Genomic DNA, 27167 nt, shown 5'->3' on the forward strand with positions numbered 1-27167 from the left:
GGTCTCTTTTATATCTTTCGCCTCTCACTCTAAACCTATGCCTATGAGTTCTGGACTCTCCAAACCCAGGGGAAAGACATTGCCTATTTACCCTATCCATGCCCCTCATGATTTTGTAAAACTCTATGAGGTCACCCCTCAGCCTCCAACGCTCCAGGGAAAACAGCCCCAGCCTGTTCAGCCTCTTCCTATAGCTCAAATTCTGCAACCCTGGCAACATCCTTGTAAATCTTTTCTGAACCCTTTCAAGTTTCACAACATCTTTCTGATAGGAAGAAGACCAGAATTGCACATAATATTAACTGTACCTCTTCTGCTCTCATCCAAATCACTTTCGTAAATGACAAAAAGTAGAGGACCCAACACTGATCCTTGTGACACTCCACTGGTCACAGGCTTCCAATCTGAAAAACAACCCTCCACCACCACCCTCTGTGTCCTACTTTTGAGCCAGTTCTGTATCCAAATGGCTAGTTCTCCCCGTATTCCATGAGGTCTAATCTTGTTAATCAGTCTCCCATGGGGAACCTTGTCATACGCCTTCCTGAAGTCCATATAGATCACATCTTCAGCTCTGCCCTCATCAATCCTCTTTGTTCCTTCCTCAAAACTGTCAACACTCAACATAATGTTTAATGTCTGATGTCAGCTTTCTTGCGCTCCCTGCAATTCGGGATGGTACGCAGTAAATTTGAATTGTTTCATTCTTAAACTATCCATAACATCCTTGAATAATTTTGATGTGAACTTTGACTCTTAATCTGACTGTATCTCTGTGGGTCGTTCGTATCCAGACAACATTGTGTGAAAATCCACTACAATCGTTTTAGAGCCAAAATTGTGTAATTGAATGGTCTCGGGAAATATTATGGATGCACCCATTATTGTTAACAAATACAGCTTCCGCAATTAATTAAGACTCTTAAAAAATGTTTCCTCAAATGCAGGAATACGTGTGAATGGTGGGGATTTTGTCACTGCCTGTGGTTTTCCAATTTCCTGACATTTACGATACGTGACAAAATTCAACTCAATCCTTGTGCAGTCTAGGCAAGCAAAAATGTTTTGTATTTTAGCTAGTGTTTTTCTCACTCCTAAGTGACGCCCTCGTGATAGTTCGTGAGGTCCTTGCAACATCTTATTTCGAAAACCCACTGGCATTACGACTTGATGACCTTCTGACAATTTCTCATCTAGTTGAATATGTGATGATCTCCATTTCCTCACTAAGACATCATTTCTAAGGTAGCAGCAATCGTTATATATTCGGATCATTGTTGGTCTGTTCCTTTTGATCAAATTTGTTAAGTTTATCATCTTCTTCTATTGCTCAGTTAATTTCTGTGAACTAAAGATGCTTGCTCTGTCATGTATCTGCTCCTGTTTTGCCTCAACCATCTGATCAAAGAGTCTGATCATTCCATTCTTATCTATACCTTTTGATGACTGCAGTTTATATTGGTGACTTTGTGACCTCGTTACGAAACTGTCAGGCAACATCGAAGAATATGCTTCCTGCAAAAGCTCAGTTGCCTAATTTTACACTCGCATTTCAACAGCAGTAGGCACATCTCCTACCTATGAACTAGCTATACCGTCAAAAAGGAATAATTGCATTCCTGAAGCTATGAGTTTGGCCAGTTCAACTACTACAACGAATTATTCACTTTTCACTGAATCCTCTAACCACACTCTAGATAATTGAGCCCTTCCCTCGTTTCCATGAATTCCCATAACTACCGCATTTTCTGACAATAGTCCTTAACCAGTACATATCTCCGTATCTTTCAACATCAAAGACTGAGAGAATTCTCTATCGCTTAATTTTGCAACCGCTTCACCTGTTACCCCTGGCATATGTGAGTAAATTTACCTTCGCAAGTATGCAATTTGAGAAGATCAATAACCAACCTCCGACCAGTTGTATATTGTAGTGCAGCTTTTTGCTTCCACTGCGCTTTCCGTTACCACTCCAATCAAATTCATTAGCTTGTTCTGATTACCTACATCTGGCTTCCCAGTACGTTTTATAACTCGCCACATTGCTTTTCATGTGTCAATTTATTGTAGAGCAAATAAACGAACTTCTCTTGCTTCTTCAAAGGTTTTTTTTTTCCCCTGTAGTAAGTTATATATGTGATTTTCTGTGATCTACATTTCCCTTGCCACGTGAGAATTTCGGTTTTCCTCATTTTTTATCTCTCACGTATTGAATTTGATGCTGGAAGCCAAACTTTTATTTATGAATCATTTCATAACGATCAGCCATTTGAGCTGCTGATCTTGCCGTTTTAACTCTCTGATCTTCTACTTGACGTTATCAATAGCTCAGGAACTGAATTTTTGAACTCCCATCTGAGTTGTAACTTCTTACTTTCAAATGTTCTCTCTTTTTCTCACTTTCCTCTCTCCTTTCCTCGGTCTTCCTCTTCCTTCTTCTTTTCGTACTGCTAAAGTGATTCGTTCTTATTCTCCCCCTCTGCTTTTAATCATAAAAGAAGTCTCATTTCTTTTGTCATTTCCTTTTCTTTTTCCTCTAACTCAAGCTGTTGCATTTTCCATTCAATTTTAGTCAACTCCAATGATTCAGGTGGCTTTTCCAGCAAATTTAAGTGTTGAGCTCCTGCTGTAATTATTTCTACTTTCCGCACAGAAGAAGTCAGCTCGAATTGCAGATTGTCTGCTAATTTAAGCATATTGGCCTTATTCACCTCTTGTGAAATGGCCAATGCCACTTATCAGCTCCCAGAAAATTCTTAGCGATTGAAAGAGCCTTAGCTACCCCAAGATTGTGTAACCAAAAGAAATCTACAAGCAGAAAAAAAAACATTAACACCACCCACTCTCTGCCTTCGAGACCAACAACCTGAATCTGAAATCGGAACTTGAACAAATCCCGCAAAAAGCCCTCAATCTGTTATGGACCAGGTCTGACCCTTCAAAATATATCAAGAAGGTAGGCCAGACCGCAAATTTTCTCGTAGTTTTGAGCAGGTGCTGAGTGGATCTTCCATGACTGAATCAACTGTTCAAAACCAAAGCTGAATTTATTCACAAAATACCGAATGAAACACAAACAAAACAAAACACTCCCAGTGAACGTCCCTTGACAAAATAAGTTAAAGTCAAACACAGGGTCGTACGAGAGGGAGATGGCAGAGAAATTCAGCATCGAACATTTTCTTCCATCTAGCAGATTGTTCGAACGTCTTAAAATGACCAGCCGCTGTGAAAAGCTACACTGCTAAAATCAAAACAACCCAGATACTGACCTATGAGTACGAGGCACTCCCCTTTCACTCGACAACTATCTTTTTCAAACTTAAAAGCTTCACGTAGATAAATGTTGACAAAAGATAACTTCTTACGATCCTTTTGAAAAAAGAAACAAGGTGCACCTAAGCTTCCTCAACGTGCAACATTATCACACATTGATACTTATATCGAATGTTTTGCTGTTCTGAGACAATGGTTTCATAATTGTGTTAGCGCAGATGAAATGATATCAGTAAGAGCCCAGAGTGCGGTTCAACAATCGGTAACGTTTATTGATACAGTAACACCGGCGGAGACGAACCGAGGTCCGAATCTCGGCTGTTCTGCTGTTCCCGCGCACTGCTACACATTATATACCTTTCTATGTCAGGATGTGAGGATTTTGAGTATGAATGGGATGATAGTTCCCCATCATCGCTGGAGGAGGTGCAAATGGTGGGTTTCCTGCCGTCCAAGGAGAGTTGCAGTGTACACACTTTAGGGTGCTAATTTGATTATGTAAACGGGTCTGGTTACTATCTGCTTGTCTCTCTCTGTGAGGGCTGGGGGCTAGCACCCCCCTTTGTTCCCTTGGGGTGCTGGTGTGTATTAGTCTGTTCGTTCCTGTCTGGTGGATACCTGTCCTTTGTGTCAGGATGGTTCTGTATTGATGAATATGGGTGTGTTTCAGTCAGTCTCTTGATTTGATTAGGCGATGGGTTTCCATATTAATTAGCTCCGGAGTTTCGGTCTATGAGTCATGGTTAGTGTCTGGCCTAGTGTGGATTTGATCTGTCCTCTGGCTCCCATCTCCCGGTCACGTGGGCGGACCGGCAGCTGCTGAGTTCTGTGGGTTGAAGCTGCGGCTGCCGTTTAAAACACAAAATGAATTCCTATAGTTTTACCGATGTAGGCATAGTCCCGTGGCAAATGCGGGGCGGTTTTGATGCCCGCTTGCAATTGCAAGGCATATTGAACCGCTTTGTAATAAATGTTCACTTTTAATCCCGTCTACATTCTTGTAAATGTGCAGTGAATTCTTCCAAATAGCATTTAGATATGTATTTTTAAAATATTTTCACAAATACTATTCCTCTATAACGTTCCATTCGATGATTGTCAAAGATTCTTTTGCCTTTCAATTCTGCTTTTTACTTCACATGTGCCTCCCCAGTCCGGGAACAACCCACCAGATGCAGTAGCTTAAAACAAGGTGCAAACAAACTCGGCAAAGCCCTCCGTAGGTCTTATATCTGGTCCTGCTCAAATAAGCGGCAAAACTTTAAGTATTATGTTTTGCTGTAAAGGTGCTACTTACCTCTATTCCTTATCCTTATCAGAAAAGATTTACAATGACGTTGCCAGGGTTGGAGGGTTTGAGCAATAGGGAGATTCTGAACAGGCTGTGGCTGTTTACCCTGAAGTGTCGGAGCCTGAGGGGTGACTTCATACAGGTCTACAAAATCATGGGGGCCGGGCAATGGATAGCGTAAAAATACAAGGTCTTTGTCCTGGGTTGGGGTAGTCCAGTACGAGACTGCATAGGTTGTTGGTCAATGGGAAAAAAATGTAAATGAACTAAAGGTGCAACATTTTCATGCAGGGGATAGCGCTTGTATGGAATAAGCTGCCAGTTAAGTTGTGGAGTCTGGTACTACTACAACATTGATTCAGCATCTGGATAGATATATGGTTAGGAAGCGTTTAGAGTGATATGAGTCAAGTACAAACAAATGGGACTAGATTAAATTAGGATATCTGGCCCGCATGGACGAATTGGAATGAAAGGGTTATTTCCATGCTGTACATCTCTATGACTCTATATAAAAAGAAACTTTCGGTTCTGCTTAATCGAGACCTTTGCATACATATTTTACTTTGGATATCCATGAATAAAAACTAACTACTAACAGAAACTGTCCAACAATCAAAAAAATTCGCAACTTTCCTGTGCTGATACCATTGGACTTTTTAAAACGTCATTTAAAAAGAAAGCCAACTTGTTCAAAGGTGTCCTGAATCAGGAAGAATTTCAACCTGAATACCGCTGATGCATTAGAAGTGTCAGTGTTCCTATGTGATAATCCACAGTTGTCATTTGCCATTTTCAACTGGCTATTAGTGTCTGAATAATGTTTGGTGTTGTTCTTCCAACTGTCGGTATGCAATAGACTATTGTCTGTGTTTTACCTCCACTATTCAGTCAGACTGAGCCTGGATTTGAGTTGTTCCGATTCTCAAATCCTTCAGAGCATTCTAATGGCTTTAGAGTAATAGAGTTTCAACGTTACGTGTGTGATATGAATAAAGAAAAAACGTTTTTGTTCATTAAAATCTTATTGATGAATTGAATATCTTTCATTTTCATTCTGACTTAATGGAATGAACAGTTCAGCTAATCGTAGCCTGGAGGCTCATTCTTGTTTCTGCAGCTCCTGTGCCAAATTGGTTTACAACAAAGACAATATTTACATTGTTCCGTATCGTTACTATAATAATTGTTTTTGTAAGTGCATTTTTAAAAATCTATTAGATGTGTAGGTAGTATGTGCGTTTAAAATAAAACTTACAAAGCATCGAGATATTGCTGAAATGGAACATTCTTTAAAGTTACATTTAATTCAAAAGAAGTTATTGCAAAGTAAAGACATTACATTCCAGCCAGCAGGATGCAGTTTCTTGAAAATAAGTATATCATCAGGATATATATGCAACAATTGCACACCGTAAAATTACAAATGAAGCGTATCATTATCTTTGTGTACAGAAGTTACGTGATAGCTGAAAGTTTATTTGATTCAATTGAACTGGGTATTCAGATTTAATTATCTTGAAACTCTATGAGTGAAATGAGCAACAAGTCAAATCCTTGCATTTTTTTCTGAACAATGTCTAATAATATCAAGTGAAACAGTTGTTTGCAGAAGAGGCACTGCTTTCTTTTTGTGCAATGTTAAGAAATACTTTGCTTCCTCTAACAATATTTAAAGAAGAAAAGCGTTGTGAAAATACTGCTCAATTAATTCTTTTAAAGAAAAAAAGGAACAATTAGCCCAGATTTGCAGTTGAGTTTGATCATCTAAATTTCTTTGCTATTGCAGCAAGCAACAGGTTAACTATACATTAGGCAATTTTCTTTTCACTTAGATATCGATAACTTGAGAAGCGACCTGAGAAAAGCCGGTAAGTAAATAATATAAACAATGTGGTATTGCACTTGTATAGCACCTTAATTGTAAAAAAGAAACCTCATCATGTAGAAGAACAATAGATTAATTAAAATAACATTGAAAATTTCTGCAGTGTTTCGCGGAACTTAGAGATAATTTGAAACAGCGACATAACTATTGTGAAATATGAAGACACATTGCAAAAATAAAAGTTGTGCAAATATTTACAAGGAGGACCCGTGTTATTGAATTTTGTGTTCATGTGCTAAAGCATCAGGCTAGTTAATACATAATTGTGAAGCATTTTATATCCACCATCCTATTAAGTGATTATATAGAAAAATCACACTCAAGGTAGAATTGTACGTTTGAAAGACGGGGAGACATATAAAGCATCAGTATTGCAAAGGGAACAATTAGAGGCAATGCAAAATTTACTTAAATATGTATGTTCCACGGAAATAAAAAATTCCCACACTTTCGTTTCAAAGAGAAGCAAAAGTTAATGCATCAGAATGCAAAACAAAACTTACTCAAGTTAATCTCATAGTTACGAATAAGAATCGTATTTTTAAACATGGAAATACGACAATATTTTCAAAGAGACTCTACCGTGTGGAAAAAGGCTATTGGCCCATAAAGTCCACAGCCACTCTCCGAAGAAAATTCCCCAGTTTCACGCCAAGATCCCATGCGTGCATTTCACATTACTATTCCTCCTGCGTGTCAATTGACACTATGCGTAATTTTGCACGGCCAATCCACCTACCTGCACCTCTTTGGACTGTGTGAGAAAACCGAAACAACCAGAGGTAACCCACGTAGACACAAGGAGGATTTCTAAACAGAACCTTGTCAAGGCCGGAATGAAACCGAGGTCCCTGGCACTGTAAAGCATCAGTGCAAACCACTGAGCCACGCGCATTAATTTGTTTATAGAGAGGAAGCAGACGTTTTGGGACAGTATGTTTAGGTTGCCAAATGGCAATTGATGACACTTCTCAAACAAGATTTCTTTTTCAGAGAGGACTGCATGAAGATCTGATTATATTTTAGCAAGCCGACACATATTCCCACATAATACAAATATTAGGGTTAAATGAATCTTTCTCAGCTCAGCAAGCACTAAATAACGGAATGCCACAGTGAATCGAAATGTTGTATCACAAAGTTGTATTCTACACTAACATTAAAAGAGCATTCGTATTATTGGGAAATTTTCTGATGAAGTAAAATTTTACAGGAAATTGGAAAGAAAGGGAAATAAAAATGGAAATTGCCGATGAAACTGACTAGGTTAGGAAGCATCTGTAGAGAGAAAGCAGTCAATATTTCTGATGCAGTGATTCTTCGTCAGAATTAGTATTAGATAGGAAAAGTTATTAATTATTCTTGATGTACCAGAAGAGGAAATAGTTACATTTCGTAAATGACAAATATGTCAGTTGGAGTGTACTGTTAGAATATGTGGCGCCATACTTGTTTTAAAAAGTATACAACAAACAAAAATCATTTTAATTGAAGAGTTTCTCAAATATTGTGATGTAAAGCGATTGAGATTTCCTTGCACCATTATAACAAAAGATAACAACCGAAGTTCAGCCTATAACTGCAGTCTATATTATAAATCTAGTCATTTATACCAAACAAAAGAAGAATAAACTATAAAGCATTTTTCAACATGATGAGTGTTGTGGTACAACAATGCGTTGTGGAATCCAAAATGGTAATCTCCTTTGAAAAAAATGGATACAATTAGGAAAAGACAAATATCTTGCAGATGATGAATCCTAAAACAAAGACCTAAAAAAGAAATTCAGCAGATCTTTCAGTACTGTCGAAGGTTAAACAGATTAACATTTTCAATCTGATATGAATTATTCGGAATTTCAGTGAATACGTTTAGGCAGGCTCAACCGGTGTAAAGCCTCTGCTTCCCACGGATTGAGACTGAGAAAATATTTTGTGTCATGGAGGAACTGGAGCAATTATATCATTCCACATAATGATGGAAGGACCATATCAAACTAGGTATGTAGACACTTCTTCTGCAGTGCCTTTCATCTTAGGTAGTCCATTCAATAGTTTGCTGTGCAGTTTGATCACTGAGAATCGTGAATACAGATATGATGGATGATTCAACAATGATAAATTGAAGCATTATGCAGGGAATCCCATAACTGTGGAATAAGCAGCAAAAACCATGAGCATATCAAATAGCAGAATATTCTTTATTGACTGACGTCAATACTCCTGCCTTTTGTTGTTATAGTATTGTGAATTAAACTCATCCATCAGCTGATAATGTAGATATTTCATATTCATGGATTCATCTACAGGGAACAGTGCGTGAAATCGACCAAATAAGTCTCCATATATGCTTGAATATAGTATTGCTTCCTCAAATTGAACAGATCAATGCACAATAGTTCAGTTTATTCTTCGATACAATGACTTTGTTGGTCATGAATACTGGTAGTTGTTCATAGTTATTAGTTAATTGATTGACAATATTCAATGCAGATAAGATGGATGGTTCAACCATAATGGGTTGAAGCATTGTGCAGGGAACATCAAGATTGTAGAATAAGCAGCAAAAAACAATTAACCATGAATATATCTAATAGCACAATATACTTTATGGACTGAGGCCAATAATTCTGCATGTATTATTATAGTATTTGATTTCAACACAGGCATCGGCTGGCAAATTAGACATTTCATTTCATGGACTCACCTTTCGAGAACAGTATATTAACGTTTACCAGCGAACTGTCCATAGTTCCTCCTGTATAGCATTGCTTTCACAAATTGAACAGATTAATACACAATAGCCCAGTATATTCTTCAATACAATTACTTTGTCCACGAATACTGCAAGTTTTTCGTAGTTATTGGATAATTGATATTGCTGATGTTTCAACTGTCGGTCTGTGCTGCAGAATCACATGCTAAACAATTTAGGATCCCTTCTCTGGCCAATGAGCGTAACAAATAATTCATCAAATCTGAACAATATTCTCCGTAGCAAATATGTTTGTTCAAAGACCCAGCTAGGACAATTGGATGACGCTGCAACATAATCGCTCCAAACAAATGATGAATTCATTGCTTTAATTCTGCATAATGGTATGTTTAACCTGCTGCAAAATTCAAAATATAAGCAAAGGTTCATATGTGGTCTTTCAACAGAAAACGACCTCAGAGATAAAGACAGAGGTATCTATTGAAGATAACAGGGTATTCAATATTTGATGCATAATTTATAAGCTTTCACCATTTAATTGTCATTTATTTCATCTCTGGGAGGTGCATTTGATATTGGATTACGCGAACTAACATTGAAGATGCTGTGACGTGTTAACATACGTTTCCTTGCAAGGGAGACCACTCGAAACACGCATTTCTTCACGATAACTCTGAAGATGTTGAAAAATAGCATTCAACAATTTGAATGAACAACGCAGCAGTCAACATAAAACGTATGTTCATTTCATGGATTAGTCGACAGTAAGTGTACCCAGGTTTTCTTTTGGGACTGCACAAACTAAAGATATTAAAGCATTAATCTCTCCCAACAATATCCAAATTTCACACCAGTCCAGTCACACTCATGTTTCCATAGACAGATATTTGGGAGCACTGGTATAATTTTTAGCAATTAATAACACATTTGCAATGAGCTACCATGACCAAGAGGTATGCCAACCATTTTATTGGTAACATAAAATATAGTCCAGTCTTGTGCGTACTTGCTGGTCTGTGAAGTTCCACTATGATGCATCTTCCTTGAAAGTGTTCACTTCTTATTAATAGGTTATCTTCTGTGGAATTGTGATGCTACGTGTTTTTAAAATATTTTGAGCTTGGATGACTCAAGCTCATTATTATTTTTATAAATTGAATTTTCCGAACACTTGCTGAACATTTCCGAAAACTATGGAGAATGAGAAATGAAATATGGGAAAAAAATAAATAGCTATTAGTGTTTTTATCAAACTTGATTCTCTGTGGAACATTCTGATGATGGATTCATCAGGGCTCGTTTGGAGCCTGAAATACTTTCTAATTCTTATATGACTTCTGGTAAGATTCCGATTTTCACAGATGTTGAGCGTTGAGCACAATCCTACTGGTCAGCGAGCTACTGGGTTCCCAACTACTGTATGTAAGTGATAGATTAATGCTAGAGCATTGTTTTCGTTTGCAGTTGCCAATGTTCCTTGCTGAAAGAAACGATTAGAGTCTTCAGTGAGAAATTCTATCCACCTTAGCCTCGCAGCCTTCGAGAGTGATATCTCAGCACCCCGTGCACAATAACACTCAGCCCTTCGGCACCACTGAGCACACACCCTCCACACCTTTCATGCATCAGATCTGAATAGTTTTCCTTGGTTTCAGAACTCCAAAGACTGAGAGACCAGCTGAGAGGTGGAGGTAAGATAGCAGTTTAATATTTTCAACACTGAAATATTAACAGATCGTTGTAATTCTCAAGCAAAACACAAATGTGCATTATACTTCCCAATTATTTGACTGTGTTCGATAATTTGAATATGCTCGGGCTGTGAAAGAATTCTGGATGCTTGAAACGAGAAAACAGGATAAAATGTACTGGAACAGCTCAGAAGGTCTGGCAGCATCTGTGGAGGGGAATCAGAGTTAACGTTTTGATCGAGTGATCTTCCTCAGAACTCTCTTCATATACACATGAACAGTATTTAATTCATCAATTATGTGTTTTTAGAGGACACTTGTTGATCTTCACTTTGATTATCTCCGGCAAATTTCGTGGACGCAAATGCAGCACTCTTCACCCTCCCATTGCAACGGTTCTGCATTCTTTTCTGGAGCAAATGATTCTATAAATGTGCAAATACGATCGTTTGAAGTCTCATTTGGGGATTTGTGTAAAATTCCATGAGTTATGAGAAAACTTCTCTCTGTAGCAGACGTGAATCAAAGGTGAATGCTTTAATTGTTGTCGTGATATATTCCCAGCTAAACATGTATTAGGCCCTTTAGCAAAAACAGAGGTTTGCAGAATTTAATAACTTGGATCCATGAACCGAGTATAGTGTGAATCCCAGAGTCAACAACTCCCTCAAATTAATCCTGGTCATCGATTAAGAATGACACACTAACTACATGCGCTGCAGTTAATATGCAGTGTGTCAGCAGACATCGAAACTACAACTACAACTATCATTTCTTTTTCTTCATTGTTTGAAACCTCAGACCAACTCGATGCTGCTCTATAGAAAACAGTTTGGATAATTTTACGTTTTATCAGTGTTAAAATCCACAGCCCACAAGCAATCTATCACACAACATAAATGTACCTTTCTTGTACAGTATACTTTGGATAGTTTAATATTTTGTTTCTGCCACACGCAATCGTGGTCTTTGATATTGAGAGTCCATCATAGGTTAATTTCACCGAATATAAGATCGTCATCAGATTTTAATTCAATTTCAAATTGCAGTTGACAACCTTCCACCTTGCATCATTCTCATATTAGGTTTGGAAACGGAACTACGTTTTGCATTCAATTAAGTTGCTGTTCACATTTGCCTTTACCTTAATGTGATATTTGTCATGTCCAATCTGCACTCACAGCTGGAAAAGCATTTGTATTTTCAACTGTGAGCGGCAGTAGTTAAAAATCCCCAAGACGCGGCGGATTCCCCTGACTGTGTCCGGCCGCGGCATGTCGGCGATGGCCGACTTGCGGTCGGGGGGTAGGGTCTTGCTTCCCTGGCTGATATCGTGTCCCAGGTACCGGACGTGAGCCAGTCCGACCTGGGCCTTCGTGGGGCTTATTTTGAATCCTGCCTGGCCAGGGCTCCCAGGTGGTGGCGCGCGTCCGTGGAGGCGATCAAAATGTCGTCTACGTACTGTAGGAGGGTGCTCGAGAAGGGGCAGAGGTCGCACCCCTCCAGGGTCCGGCTCATGACCCTGTGGAAAATGTTAGGGCTGTTGTGGCAGCCCTGCGGGCGGGTCCATGTATACTGTCTGTCCCGCAGCGTGAAGGCAAACTTGTTCTCTGAGTCACGGTGCAGGGGAATGGATCAAAAGCCATTCACCACGTCCAGGACCGTAAAGATCCGGTGTGAGGGTTCGAGGCCGTTGAAGATGGTGGTCGGGCTGACTACGATAGGGTGCTCTCTGGGGGTGACCCTATTGAGTGCCGTGTAGTCGATGGTGAGCCTGTCGCTTCCATCCGGCTTCCGGACTGGCCATATAGGGGAGTTGGTGGTGGACACCGTTGGGCGGAGGACGCCATGCTGGGTGAACTCGGCAACGATTGCCTCAGTGGCGTGCAGCGCCTCAGGTTTAATCGGGTATTGTCGGTGCGGGGCGTGTGTGGGACCGGGTATCCACTCAGGAGGGGAGCGGATGAGGCCGCAGTCCTGCTTGCTCGTGGCCCATACCTACGGGACTAGTTGGCAGACGGCCCCGAAGGCACTGTCCTTGGCCGAGTCCAGGGCGATGGGCACACTGGGGGCAAGCGCAGCGACGGATTTAGTGGGCACCCATATACCCTCGTGGACGCTCTTGTGAAATTTGCGGGATGTCCACAGGAGGCGTCCACCACCGTTCCCAGTTCGCCCAGAAGGTCGATACCCATAATCGACCCCTCCAAGTTTGGGCAAACCCAGAAATGCACGGGGAGTAAAATGTTGTCTACCTCTCGGAGGACGGCCTCGCTTCAGCGTGCAATAACCGAGCTTCCCCAACCCCTTTAATGGAAATGGGGTGGTGGGTTGAGGGAAGGTCGAGGTCGGTGAGGAAGACCGACGCCTCCGTATCAATCAAAATCTTGCATCGGCGGCCCCCTAGCAATGCGGAAACCCAGATACGGGGTTCGGCTCCCGGGACGGGGACCGACGCTACTCAGTCTTTGCATCGGGCGAGCAGCTGGCCCTGACTGATTTGATCCCATTCGTGGATAGTGGGTTTCGGGTTTGGGTTGCGGGGTTTGTGGGGGCTGGGGTCGCTGTTGACACCTTGTCTGGGGCGATCCTGAGGAGTGCGGCTGTGAAGGTGGCTGGCTCCACTTCGGACCTGGGCCCCTTGGAGCGTCGGAAAGAAAGTGGGCATTAGGTTTTGTGGTGCCCCGTCCGTTTGCAGCGGAAGCAAACGTCCGGTTCGTCCGTCGAAACAGCCGCAACGGCGGGCGCCGCTGGGTTGTCAAGGGACATGGCCCAGTTCTCAAGCTCCGCAAAAGTGACATAGGGCACCAGGCCCGTCCGTAGGACTGCCTGGTGTGCGGGGCTCAGGCCATCTTTGTATAATTGGGCGAATACGGGGTTCTGCATATCAGCGTCGGGAACCCCGCTGTGTGCTCGGAACGCCTCAAATTTGCGGACCCCATATTCCTGGGCGCCCGCCCCAGGTTTCTGAGTGATACCCACAATGGCGTTCCAGTCGACTGGTGTATGGCTGAGCGCCTCGCTGACATCAGCCTTGAAGTCGGCGAGGGCAACCTCCTGTTCGCGACGGCTGCCGCTGAGCCAGCGCACCAGGACCCATTCTGGAGGGCGTGCTGGAGCCTGGACCACAGGTTCTCCAGGAGTTTGGTCCGGACCAGGCCAACCACGTCCCTGTTGTGAAGGTTGTGGCAGATCTGCATCTCCCTAAGCCTCTGCCAGAATTCAGCGTTATTGTGCTGAGACTTAAGGGCGGGGAGCCTGTCCAGAGGTTTCATAGTGTCGGCCGGGGTCTGGGCGACGTAGGTCATCTTAAGGCAGGGGTTATGGGCAAGGGTCGTGGCCCTTCCCCTCTCCCCTCCCCCGGGAGTATATTCAACTTTCACCGGGGCTGCACGGTCGTAGCCCGTGCCCAGTTCCCGTGGGTCCGGATTGTCCGTGAGCCCCTCCCAGTCCCAGGTGGGGGACGGCGGTGAGCTGGGCGCATCTGATAAGGTCGTTAAAACTGTACGAGCAGCAAGCGCCTGGGCTTCTAGGTGCTCTGTGGCCTGCTTTTTCTTGTCTTGGACATAAAGGTGAACCTTGCCAGCAAGCCTAACGTGTGCCTGTAGCATCAAGACGCAAGCTTTCTCGTGCCTATCTTTCTTCTGCCGGGTCCACCACTCGCGCTGTACATCCAGCGGGTCGCCAGCCTGAGTGAAGCATCGCCTTAATAGATTTTTTTATTCTCGTCGGCTATAAGATGGGTAAGGGAACCCTCTGGCCCCCAATCTAGGTCTTCAGCCGCGCTTCCACCCATGGCAGGGGGCGTGAACTCAGACCTAACCGCGCCTGATCCTGCAGAGACCAACACCTCGGGACTGCGAAGTCAATGGGCAGAGCGCGTAACCGTCGCTTGGCCCAGAGGCTCCGCGTCTCGGGCTGGTTTGGAGGACTTCCTTTCTTGTAGCGCGCGTAGACCTCCCAGCCTCTACCGCATACGCAAGGAAGGCGCTAAAACCGGGATCAACATACAATGGGGTCCCCTATCTCCCACTGCAGAGTTCAACCAGGAAGGCTTGTTTGGTCGGTTTTTAAACGGGGGGGGGGTCAATCTGTCGGGGTCTCGTACCTAAAGTCGTCGGTCCAAGGATCGTCCATCAGTCACAGCAGCACATTAACAATAAACGAAACTAATAATAATCACGCACACATTTACTAGTGTTCTGCGACCCCAATCGCCCACCCGCGAAGGATCACTCTCTCTCTCACACACACACACACACACACACACTTTTACTGTACCGTTACACGACTGCCGGACTCACTCTGTTCTCAGGTTCAGATAAGGGCCGGCAGTGAAGTCCCTTGCGGGGCACTGGGAGACTTTTACGCGAGAGGAAAAAGAGTAAAGACTCTCACCCAGTGCCGTCGCAAGGATCCAGCAGCCGTGGTTATCCCGGACGAGCCCCCAATTGTTAGCGCGGATGAAATGATATCAGTCCGAGCGCAGAGTGCGGTTCAACAATCGTAACGTTTATTGATACAGTTACACCGCCGGAGACCAACCGAGGTCCGAATCTCGGCTGTTCTGCTGTTCCCGCGCGCTGCTACACATTATATACTTTTCTTTGTCAGGATGTGAGGATTTTGAGTATGAATGGGATGATGGTTGCCCATCATCGGTGGAGTAGGTGCAAATGGTGGGTTTCCTGCCGTCCCAGGAGAGTTGCAGTGTACACACAATAGGGTGCTAATTGGATTATGTAAACGGGTCTGGGTACTATCTGCTTGTCTCTCTCTGTGAGGGCTGGGGGCTGGCACCCCGCTTTGTTCCCTTGAGGTGCTGGTGTGTGTTAGTCTGTTCGTTCCTGTCTGGTGGATGCCTGTCCTTTGTGTCAGGATGGTTCTGTATTGATGAATATGGGTGTTTCAGTCAGTCTCTTGATTTGATTAGGACATGGGTTTCCATATTAATTAGCTCCGGAGTTTCGGTCTATGAGTCATGGTTAGTGTCTGGCCTAGTGTGGATTTGATCTGTCCTCTGGCTCCCATCTCCCGGCCACGTGGGCGGTCCGGCAGCTGCTGAGTTCTGTGGGTTTAAGCTGCGGCTGCCGTTTAAAACACAAAATGAATTCCTATAGTTTTACCGATGTAGGCATAGTCCCGTGGCAAATGCGGAGCCCGCTTGCACTTGCAAGACATATTGAACCGCTTTGTAATAAATGTTCACTTTTAATCCCGTCTACATTCTTGTAAATGTGCAGTGAATTCTTCCAAAGAGCATTTAGATATGTATTTTTAAAATATTTTCACAAATGCTATTCCTCAATAACGTTTCATTCGATGATTGTCAAAGATTCTTTTGCCTTTCAATTCTGCTTTTTACTTCACATGTGCCTCCCCAGTCCGGTGACAACCCACCAGATGCAGTAGCTTAAAACAAGGTGCAAACGAACTCGGCAAAGCCCTCCAAAGGTCTTATATCTGGTCCTAATCAAATAAGCGGCAAAACTTTAAGTATTATGTTTTGCTATAAAGATGCTACTTACCTCTATTCCTTATCCACCAGTTCTCTAGCCTTACTTTCATTTGCTTTTTTTCTCATACTCCAGACCCCAATCCAGAATCATACAGAGAATAATTCTGAAATTACGAACCTTGCTGTAGGGCACTCAGCTTTATCTCCAGTTTCTCTATATGCTGCTTGCACGACCCTATCATTTTACATAGGGTCGTTTGGAGAAACATGGTCTCTGTCTTTTGGCTGTTTCCACTTACCCTTACTTTACCTGCTCACTAACATAATTGGCCTTGGTACAAATTAGCAAGAAGTCATCCACGTGTTACGAGTGCAACCATAAGATACGTCTAAATGTTCGTTTTCTGACGAAATCACATGCACACGTTGTACTTCCGTATTTCAAAGACGACAGAGCAGCGTTGCGAATGCTTACGATTTCAAAGCGATCTGTTGGATTTTAACATGATGCCATGTGATTTCTGACTTGCTCACCCCAGTCCAAAACCAGCACCTCCACATCGTCGCATTTTGTCGGCAATGCCTCCGCATCATGCATCTTCAACATTAGTTAAAACTCGTGCCACCACAGGATGTCTCTTGCTTTATTCTCCTTGAAAACAATCGTTCTGAAAGAATGAAATGAAGAGATCAATTGGTGTAAAGAATGGATATCGGTGACTTGAGCACTTCCTCCCATTGTTTCTTTTTTGTGTTTAACGTATTCCTGCACTCTTTTCATTTCACCGTATATGCAATAGACGATCTTCTCAGCCTTGCAGGCAGTCGTCAGTTCTCCAGACACTGTTCCATAACGTTTATCTATTATGCACGTGCATTATGCACAAATGGATATCTTGGGCAGCGTAATTGTTCATGGATTTCTTCAAAACGCAGAAGGAAGTTTCCAGTTGAGTGATTGCCGTGCTGTAAATTATATTTGTATCAATTTTACATGTTTGTATCCCAAATCTTAGTAGCTGCCCTCCAACGTACAGACATTCTTGCACTCAATGAGCAAAGGCAGTAGCTGTGCGAATTCACTGTTAAAGTCAGACAGTGAATTCGCACAGCTGTGAATTCGCACAGCTAAGTTTATTTTTTTCATTTCAAGTTCTGGACATGTTGTCATTGACTTTGTCTCTCGTCCTAATTATTAAAGTGCCACCATTTTGATCTTTGTTCCACAAAGTTCTAGAGAACGCAACATTCTAGAAAACATTAATTACTGCTTTTGGAATTCGAGGAACGCAGCTGCAACACCTTAATTCGTTCAAAAAAGAATAAGCTCTTAGCGTCCTCCACCTTGGGATGTAGGAGGTATGGTTGCTAAGATTGCATGTGATAAGCAAGTTGGAGATGCAGTGAAAGCAAAGGAAGGTGATCTCAGCATTCAATGGGAGCTTGGCAAATGGGCGAAGGAGTGGCAGATGGTGATAAATTTAGATAAAAATGAGTTGCGGCATTTTGGAAAGGCAAATCAGGGCAGAATGTATACACTAAATGGTAATATCCTCCGGAGTGTTGCTGACAAAAGGGACAATGGAGTGCAAGAGTTCAGACTGTGGTGCTGTAATGGCACAGCAGGATAGGCAGCATCCGACGAGCTAGCAGACCGAAATGTTGGGCATAAACTGTACATTAGGAATTCGTGATGAAGGACTTATGCCCGAAACTTTGATTATCCAGCTCCTCCGATGCTGTCTGACCTGCTGCGTATTTCCAGCACTACACTCTCGTCTCTGATCTCCAGCATCTGCAGTCCCCACTTTCTCCTTGTATTTCAACTGCAGATCTCATTGAATTTCGAGTTACGAATCGATAGGATATTGAAGAAGGTGTTTGGTATGGATTAGAGAATTGACTATAGGGGTTGGGAGAAGAGTGTTTCGGCTGTATACAACATTGCTTAGGTTAATTTTAGAATATTTTGATTAATTCTCGTCTCCTTCCTACAGGAAAAATGTCGTGAAACATGAAAGGGTTCAGAAAAGATTTACAATGACGTTGCCAGGGTTGGAGGGTTTGAGCAATAGGGAGATTCTGAACAGGCTGTGGCTGTTTACCCTGAAGCGTCGGAGCCTGAGGGGTGACTTCATACAGATCTTCAAAATCATGGGGGCCGGGCAATGGATAGCGTAAAAATACAAGGTCTTTGTCCTGGGTTGGGGTAGTCCAGTACGAGACTGCATAGGTTGTTGGTCAATGGGTAAAAAACGTAAATGAACTTAAGGTGCAACATTTTCATGCAGGGGATAGCGCTTGTATGGAATGAGCTGCCAGTTAAGTTGTGGAGTCTGGTACAACTACAACATTGATTCAGCATCTGGATGGATATATGGTTAGGAAGCGTTTAGAGTGATATGAGTCAAGTACATACAAATGGGACTAGATTAAATTAGGATATCTGGCCGCATGGACGAATTGGAATGAAAGGGTTATTTCCATGCTGTACATCTCTATGACTCTATATAAAAAGTAACTTTAGGTTCTGCTTAATCGAGACTTTTAAATACATATTCTACTTTGGATATCCATGAATAAAAACTAAACACTAACAGAAACTGTCCAACAATCAAAAAAATTCGCAACTTTCCTGTGCTGATACCATTGGACTTTTTAAAACGTCATTTAAAAAGAAAGCCAACTTGTTCAAAGGTGTCCTGAATCAGGAAGAATTTCAACCTGAATACCGCTGATGCATTAGAAGTGTCAGTGTTCCTATGTGATAATCCACAGTTGTCATTTGCCATTTTCAACTGGCTATTAGTGTCTGAATAATGTTTGGTGTTGTTCTTCCAACTGTCGGTATGCAATAGACTACTGTCTGTGTTTTGCCGCCACTATTCAGTCACACTGAGCCAGGAATTGAGTTGTTCCGCTTCTCAAATCCTTCAGAGCATTCTAATGGCTTTAGAGGAATAGAGTTTCAACGTTACGTGTGTGATATGAATAAAGAAAAAAGGTTTTTTGTCATTATAATCATATTGATCAATTGTATATCTTTCATTTTCTTTCTGAATTAATGGAATGAAAAGCTCAGCTAATCGTAGCCTGGAGGCTCATTCTTGTTTCTGCAGCTCCTGTGCCAAATTGGTTTACAACAAAGGCAATATTTACATTGTTCCGTATCGTTACTATAATAATTGTTTTTGAAAGTGCAGATGAACAACGTTACATTTTTAAAAATCTATTAGATGTGTAGGTAGTATGTGCGTTTAAAATAAAACTTACAAAGCATCGAGATGTTGCTGAAATGAAACACAGTAAAGACATTACATTCCAGCCAGCAGGATGCAGCTTTTTGAAAATAAGTATATCATCAGGACCTATTTGCAACAATTGCACACCGTAAAATTACAAATGAAGCGTATTATCATCTTTGTGTACAGAAGTTACTTGATAGCTGGAAGTTTATTTGATTCAAGTAAACTGGGTATTCAGATTTAATTATCTTGAAACTCTATGAGTGAAATGGGCAACAAGTCCAATCCTTGCATTTTTTTTCTGAACAATGTCTAATAATATCAAGTGAAACAGTTGTTTGCAGAAGAGGCACTAAAATTAACACTGCTTTCTTTTTGCGCAATGTTGAGAAATACTTTGCCTCCTCTAACAATATTTAAAGAAGAAAACCGTTATGAAAATACTGCTCAAGTAATTCTTTTAAAGAAAAAAAAGGAACAATTAGCCCAGATTTGCAGTTGAGTTTGATCATCTAAATTTCTTTGCTATTGCAACAAGCAACAGGTTAACTATACATTAAGCAATTTTCTTTTCATTTAGATATCGATAACTTGAGAAGCGACTTGAGAAAAGCCGGTAAGTAAATAATATAAACAACGTGGTATTGCACTTGCATAGCACCTTAATTGTAAAAAAGAAACCTCCTCATGTAGAAGAACAATAGACTAATTAAAATAATATTGAAAATTTCTGCAGTGTTTCGCGGAACTTAGAGATAATTTGAAATAAGCGACATAACAATTGTGAAATATGATGACACATTGCAAAAACAAAAGTTGTGCAAATATTTACAAGAAATTTTACAAATATTGAATTTTGCGTTCATGTGCTAAAGCATCAGGCGAGTTAATACATAATTGTGAAGCATTTTATATCCACCATCCTATTAAGTAATAATTTAGAAAAATCACACTCAAGGTAGAATTGTACGTTTGAAAGACGGGGAGACATATAAAGCATCAGTATTGCAAAGGGAAACAATTAGAGGCAATGCAAAATTTACTTAACTATGTATGTTCCACTGACATAACCTTGTCAAGGCCGGAATGAAACCTAGGTCCCTGGCACTGTAAAGCATCAGTGCAAACCACTGAGCCAGCCGCGTTAATTTGCTTATAGAGAGGAAGCAGACGTTTTGGGACAGTATGTTTAGGTTGCCAAATGGCAATTGATGACGCATCTCTATTCCTCTAAAGCCATTAGATTTCTTTTTCCGATCGGACTGCATGAAGATCTGATTACATTTTAGCAAGCCGACACATATTCCCGCATAATACAAATATTAGGGTTGAATGAATCTTTCTCAGCTCAGCAAGTACTAAATAACGGAATGCCACAGTGAATCGAAATGTTGTATCACAAAGTTGTATTCTACACTTTTGGGGAATTTTCTGATGAAGTAAAATTTTACAGGAAATTGGAAAGAAAGGGAAATAAAAATGGAAAATGCCGTTGAAACTGACTAGGTTAGGAAGCATCTGTAGAGAGAAAGCAGTCAATATTTCTGATGCAGTGATTCTTCGTCAGAATTAGTATTAGATAGGAAAAGTTATTAATTATTCTTGATGCACCAAAAGAGGAAATAGTTACATTTCATGGTGTACTGTTAGAATATGTGGCGCCATACTTGTTTTAAAAAGTATACAAAAAACAAAAATTATTTTTAATTGAAGAGATTCTCAAATACCGTAAAGCGATTGAGATTTCCTTGCACCATTGAAACAAAAGACAACTACCGAAGTTCAGCCTATAACTGCAGTCTATATTATAAATCTAGTCATTTATACAAAACAAAAGAAGAATAAAACTGTAAAACATTTTTCAACATGATGAGTGTTGTGGTACAGCAATGCGTTGTGGAATCCAAAATGATAATCTCCTTTGAAAAAAATGGATACAATTAGGAAAAGACAACTATCTTGCAGATGATGAAACAAAGAACTATAAAAGAAATTCAGCAGATCTTTTAGTACTGTCGAAGGTTAAACAGATTAACATTTTCAATCTGATATGAGTTATTCAGAATTTCAGTGAATACGTTTAGGCAGCCTCAACCGGTGTAAAGCCTCTGCTTCCCATGGATTGAGACTGATAAAATATTTTGCATCATGGAGGAATTTGAGCAATGAGATAATACCACATAATGATGGAAGGGCCATATCAGACTAGTTATGTAGACACTTCTTCTGCAGTGCCTTTCATCTTAGGTAGTCCATTCAATAATTTACTGTGCAGTTTGTTCACTGAGAATCGTGAATACAGATATGATGGATGATTCAACAATGATAAATTGAAGCATTATGCAGAGAATCCCATGACTGTGGAATAAGCAGCAAAAACCATGAGCATATCAAATAGCAGAATATTCTTTATTGACTGACGTCAATATTCCTGCCTTTTGTTGTTATAGTATTGTGAATTAAACTCACCCATCGGCTGATAATGTAGATATTTCATAATCAAGGACTCATCTACAGGGAACAGTGCGTTACAATCGACCAAATAAGTCTCCATATATGATTGAATATAGTATTGCTTCCTCAAATTGAACAGGTCAATGCACAATAGTTCAGTTTATTCTTCGATACAATGACTTTGTTGGTCATGAATACTGGTAGTTGTTCATAGTTATTAGTTAATTGATTGACAATATTCAATGCAGATAAGATGGATGGTTCAACCATAATGGGTTGAAGCATTATGCAGGGAACATCAAGATTGTAGAATAAGCAGCAAAAAAAAATTAACCATGAATATATCTAATAGCACAATATACTTTATGGACTGAGGCCAATAATTCTGCATGTATCATTATAGTATTTGATTTCAACACAGGTATCAGCTGGAAAATTAGACATTTCATTTCATGGACTCACCTTTTGAGAACAGTATATTAACGTTTACCAGCGAACTGTCCAAAGTTCCTCCTGTAGAGCATTGCTTTCACAAATTGAACAGATTAATACACAATAGCCCAGTATATTCTTCAATACAATTACTTTGTCCACGAATACTGCAAGTTTTTCGTAGTTATTGGATAATTGATATTGCTGATGTTTCAACCGTCGGTCTGTGCTGCAGAATCACATGCTAAACAATTTAGGATCCCTTCTCTGGCCAATGAGCGTAACAAATAATTCGTCAAATCTGAACTATATTCTTCTTTGTTCAAAGACCCAGCTAGGACAATTGGATGAGGCTGCAACATAATCGCTCCAAACAAATGATGAATTCATTGCTTTAATTCTGCATAATGGTATGTTTAACCTCCTGCAAAATTCAAAATATAAGCAAAGGTTCATATGTGGTCTTTCAACAGAAAACGACCTCAGAGATAAAGACAGAGGTATCTATTTAAGATAACAGGGTATTCAATATTTGATGCATAATTTATAAGTATTCATCATTTTATTGTCATTTATTTCATCTCTGGGAGGTGCATTTGATATTGGATTACGCGAACTAACATTGAAGATGCTGTGACGTGTTAACATACGTTTCCTTGCAAGGGAGAAAACTCGAAACATGCATGTCTTCACGATAACTCTGAAGATGTTGAAAAATAGCATTCAACAATTTGAAGGAAAAATGCAGCAGTCAACATAAAACGTATGTTCAAGTCATGGATTAGTCGACAATAAGTGTGCCCAGGTTTTCTTTAGGGACTGCACAAACTACAGATATTAATGCATTAATCGCTCCCTACAATGTCCAAATTTCACACCAGTCCAGTCACACTCATGTTTCCATAGACAGATATTTGGGAGCACTGGTATCATTTTTTGCAATTATTAACACATTTGCAATGAGATACCATGACCAAGAGGTATGCCAACACTTTTATTGGTAACATAAAATATAGTCCAGTCTTGTGTGTACTTGCTGGTCTGTGAAGTTCCACTATGATGCATCTTCCTTGAAAGATTGGTAAAAGTGTTCACTCCTTATTAATAGGTTATCTTCTGTGGAATTGCGATGCTACTTTTTTTAAAAAATATTTTGAGCCTGGATGACTCAATCTCATTATTATTTCTATAAATTGAATTTTCCAAACACTTGCTGAACATTTCCGAAAACTATGGAGAATGGGAAATTAAATATGGAAACAAATTTAAAAATAAATAAATATCTATTAGTGTTTTTATCAAACTTGATAGTCTGTGGAACATTCTGATGATGGATTCATCAGGGCTCGTTTGGAGCCTGAAATACTTTCTAATTCTTATATGACTTCTGGTAAGGCTTTTCACAGAGGTTGAGCGTTGAGCACAATCTTACTGGTCAGCGAGCTACTGGGTTCCCAACTACTGTCTGTAAGTGATAGATTAATGCTAGAGCATTGTTTTTGTTTGCAGTTGCCAATGTCCCTTGCTGAAAGAAACGATTAGAGTCTTCAGTGAGAAATTCTATCCACCTTAGCCTCGCAGCCTTCGAGGGTGATATCTCAGCACCCCGTGCACAACAACTCTCAGCCCTTCGGCACCACTGAGCACACACCCTCCACACCTTTCATGCATCAGATCTGAATAGTTTTCCTTGGTTTCAGAACTCCAAAGACTGAGAGACCAGCTGAGAGCTGGAGGTAAGATAGCAGTTTAATATTTTCAACACTGAAATATTAACAGATCGTTGTAATTCTCAAGCAAAACACAAACGTGCATTATACTTCCCAATTATTTGACTGTGTTCGATAATTTGAATATGCTCGGGCTATGAAAGAATTCTGGATGCTTGAAATTAGAAAAAAAGGATAAAAAGTACTGGAAAAGCTCAGAAGGTCTGGCAGCATCTGTGGAGGGGAATCAGAGTTAACGTTTTGATCGAGTGATCTTCCTCAGAACTCTCTTCATATACACATGAACAGTATTTAAATCACCAACTGTGTGTTTTTAGAGGATGCTTGTTGATCTTCACTTTGATTATCTCCGGCAAATCTCGTGGACGCAAATGCAGCACTCTTCACCCTCCCATTGCAACGGTTCTGCATTCTTTTCTGGAGCAAATGATTCATTAAATGTGCAAATACGATCGTTTGAAGTCTCATTTGGGGATTTGTGTAAAATTCCATGAGTTATGAGAAAGCTTCTCTCTGTAGCAGACGTGAATCAAAGATGAATGCTTTAATTGTTGTCGTGATATATTCCCAGCTAAACATGTATTAGGCCATTCAGCAAAAACAGAGATTTGCAGAATTTAATAACTTGGATCCATGAACTGTGTATAGTGTGAATCCCAGAGTCAACAACTCCCTCAAATTAATCCTGGTCATCGATTAAGAATGACACACTAACTACATGCGCTGCAGTTAATATGCAGTGTGTCAGCAGCCATCGAAACTACAACTACAACTATCATTTCTTTTTCTTCATTGTTTGAAACCTCAGACCAACTCGATGCTGCTCTATAGAAAACAGTTTGGATAATTTTACGTTTTATCAGTGTTAAAATCCACAGCCCACAAGCAATCTATCACACAACATAAATGTACCTTTCTTGTGCAGTATACTTTGGATAGTTTAATATTTTGTTTCTGCCACACGCAATCGTGGTCTTTGATATTGAGAGTCCATCATAGGTTAATTTCACCGAATATAAGATCGTCATCAGATTTTAATTCAATTTCAAATTGCAGTTGACAACCTTCCACCTTGCATCATTCTCATATTAGGTTTGGGAACGGAACTACGTTTTGCATTCAATAAAGTTGCTGTTCACATTTGCCTTTACCTTAATGTGATATTTGTCATGTCCAATCTGCACTCACAGCTGGAAAAGCATTTGTACTTTCAACTGTGACGCCCTCAGCGGGCTGGCCACTGCAAGTATTAGGATCTCTGTATTGTTGGGAGGCTGGTAATATAGAAATTACCAGGTTATAGGTCGAGTAAACGAAACGTTGCAGTAATTTTCTGGCACAAGCGTTTGATTCCCACCACAACAGCACAGATAATTTGAATGGATTCAAAAATCGTAGAAAGAGAATGCTAGGCTAATGGCGAACTTTTGACATATTTAATTTTAAGATTTCGTTCTGTCTATTTTATTAATTGCAATTATTTGAATCAAGCAGAATTCTATTTGCAGGCCACTTTACTGCCTTGACCCTTCTTGTCGTTTATACTTTACTTGCACAATGTATTCTGGGCAAATCAATAACGAAAACACCTTTGTGTTCATTCACATTGAACCCTGTGTTGGAAGCCATTATTGTATTCATTTCAAATATAATTAGAATTGATTATTTTGGATAGCTTGTCGGAAAAATGCTTGATAGAATCTGAAGTAAAAATAAGCACAACAATAATATATTTTCTGAACAGAAATATCTTCGTACAGACAGCATGCTATTTTCAACAAAATTGTCTTAAACAAAACGTGAAGAGAGCAAACCTTTTCTTTTAAACGGTCCAAAACATTATCGTCCTTTTCCTCTATTCCACACTGTTTCAGATGTTCATAATTAAAGGTAACAAAGCAGACTTGCTGTTGATTTATGCAAAAATGGCAAACAACTATGCAAGTGGCCAGACCTTCACTACCAATATTATTACATAAAGAAACAGCTTGCATTGTAATGAAAGTATGAAATTAAATAATGTTTTTATATGGTGTGTATATTCTATATTAATGAGGTTGTTAACAATATTTACGAAGTTGATCTCTTTGTTCAATATTCCTTTTTATTTTATTACAAAAAGGAGCCAACGGTGCAGGTAATGCTACGGATTGAGGATTCATTAATCTGACTATACTGAGCTTTTCATTTATTTCATAACGTCAAACACTTTAACTATTAATAGAATAAACATATGAATGTAATATATTGTAACAATCACATCAAGTGGTTTAATTTCTTTATGGATCGAACCACCACAACAAGAAAAGAAATATAGCTTTCATATTTTTCCATGATGAAATGAATTTCAACTGGTAATTGAAAAAAAGAAGCAAGACTTAGATTTTATCTATGTATACGTGCCTGCTTACATTCAATTAAACAAAGAACGTTAACAAATGGATACAAATCATGGCATGCTTTGAATCCAATAACCACTCATGTCAAAATCAATTATATCATTAAAGTCATGATTCTGCGCATTAACTTTCAAATAAACAATGAAATACACATTGAGATAACATGTTCTTCACATTGTCAGTAAAGTCTGATTTTAAAGAAACGACTAAAATGAATGTCATTTAAATATAACTTGCAATAGACTTTAGTTCATCATAGTTAAATGATAAATTAATGTTGCAGCACACATTGACCATCTCAATGGAAATTAGCGTCAGATTTAAAAGTAGTGGTTTGTGTCTAATTGTGTCCTAACATGTTATATAATAATAATAATAATAATAATAATAATAATAATAATAATAATAATAGTAATAATAATAATAATAATATATTCGTCTCAGAGGAGGTTTCCAGCGAAAACTTACATGAGAAAAAAGAAAATTAGTTCACCAAAACTTACACATAATCAATGGTGATGATCAGTAATGTTCATGTAAAACTATTACCAACATGGAAAAGTACAAAATATATCCAGAAGTTAATT

Source organism: Chiloscyllium plagiosum, unplaced genomic scaffold (assembly GCF_037043375.1).
Source record: "Chiloscyllium plagiosum isolate Xiang-an unplaced genomic scaffold, Cpla_swu_hap1 HiC_scaffold_35, whole genome shotgun sequence".
NCBI lineage: Eukaryota > Metazoa > Chordata > Chondrichthyes > Orectolobiformes > Hemiscylliidae > Chiloscyllium > Chiloscyllium plagiosum.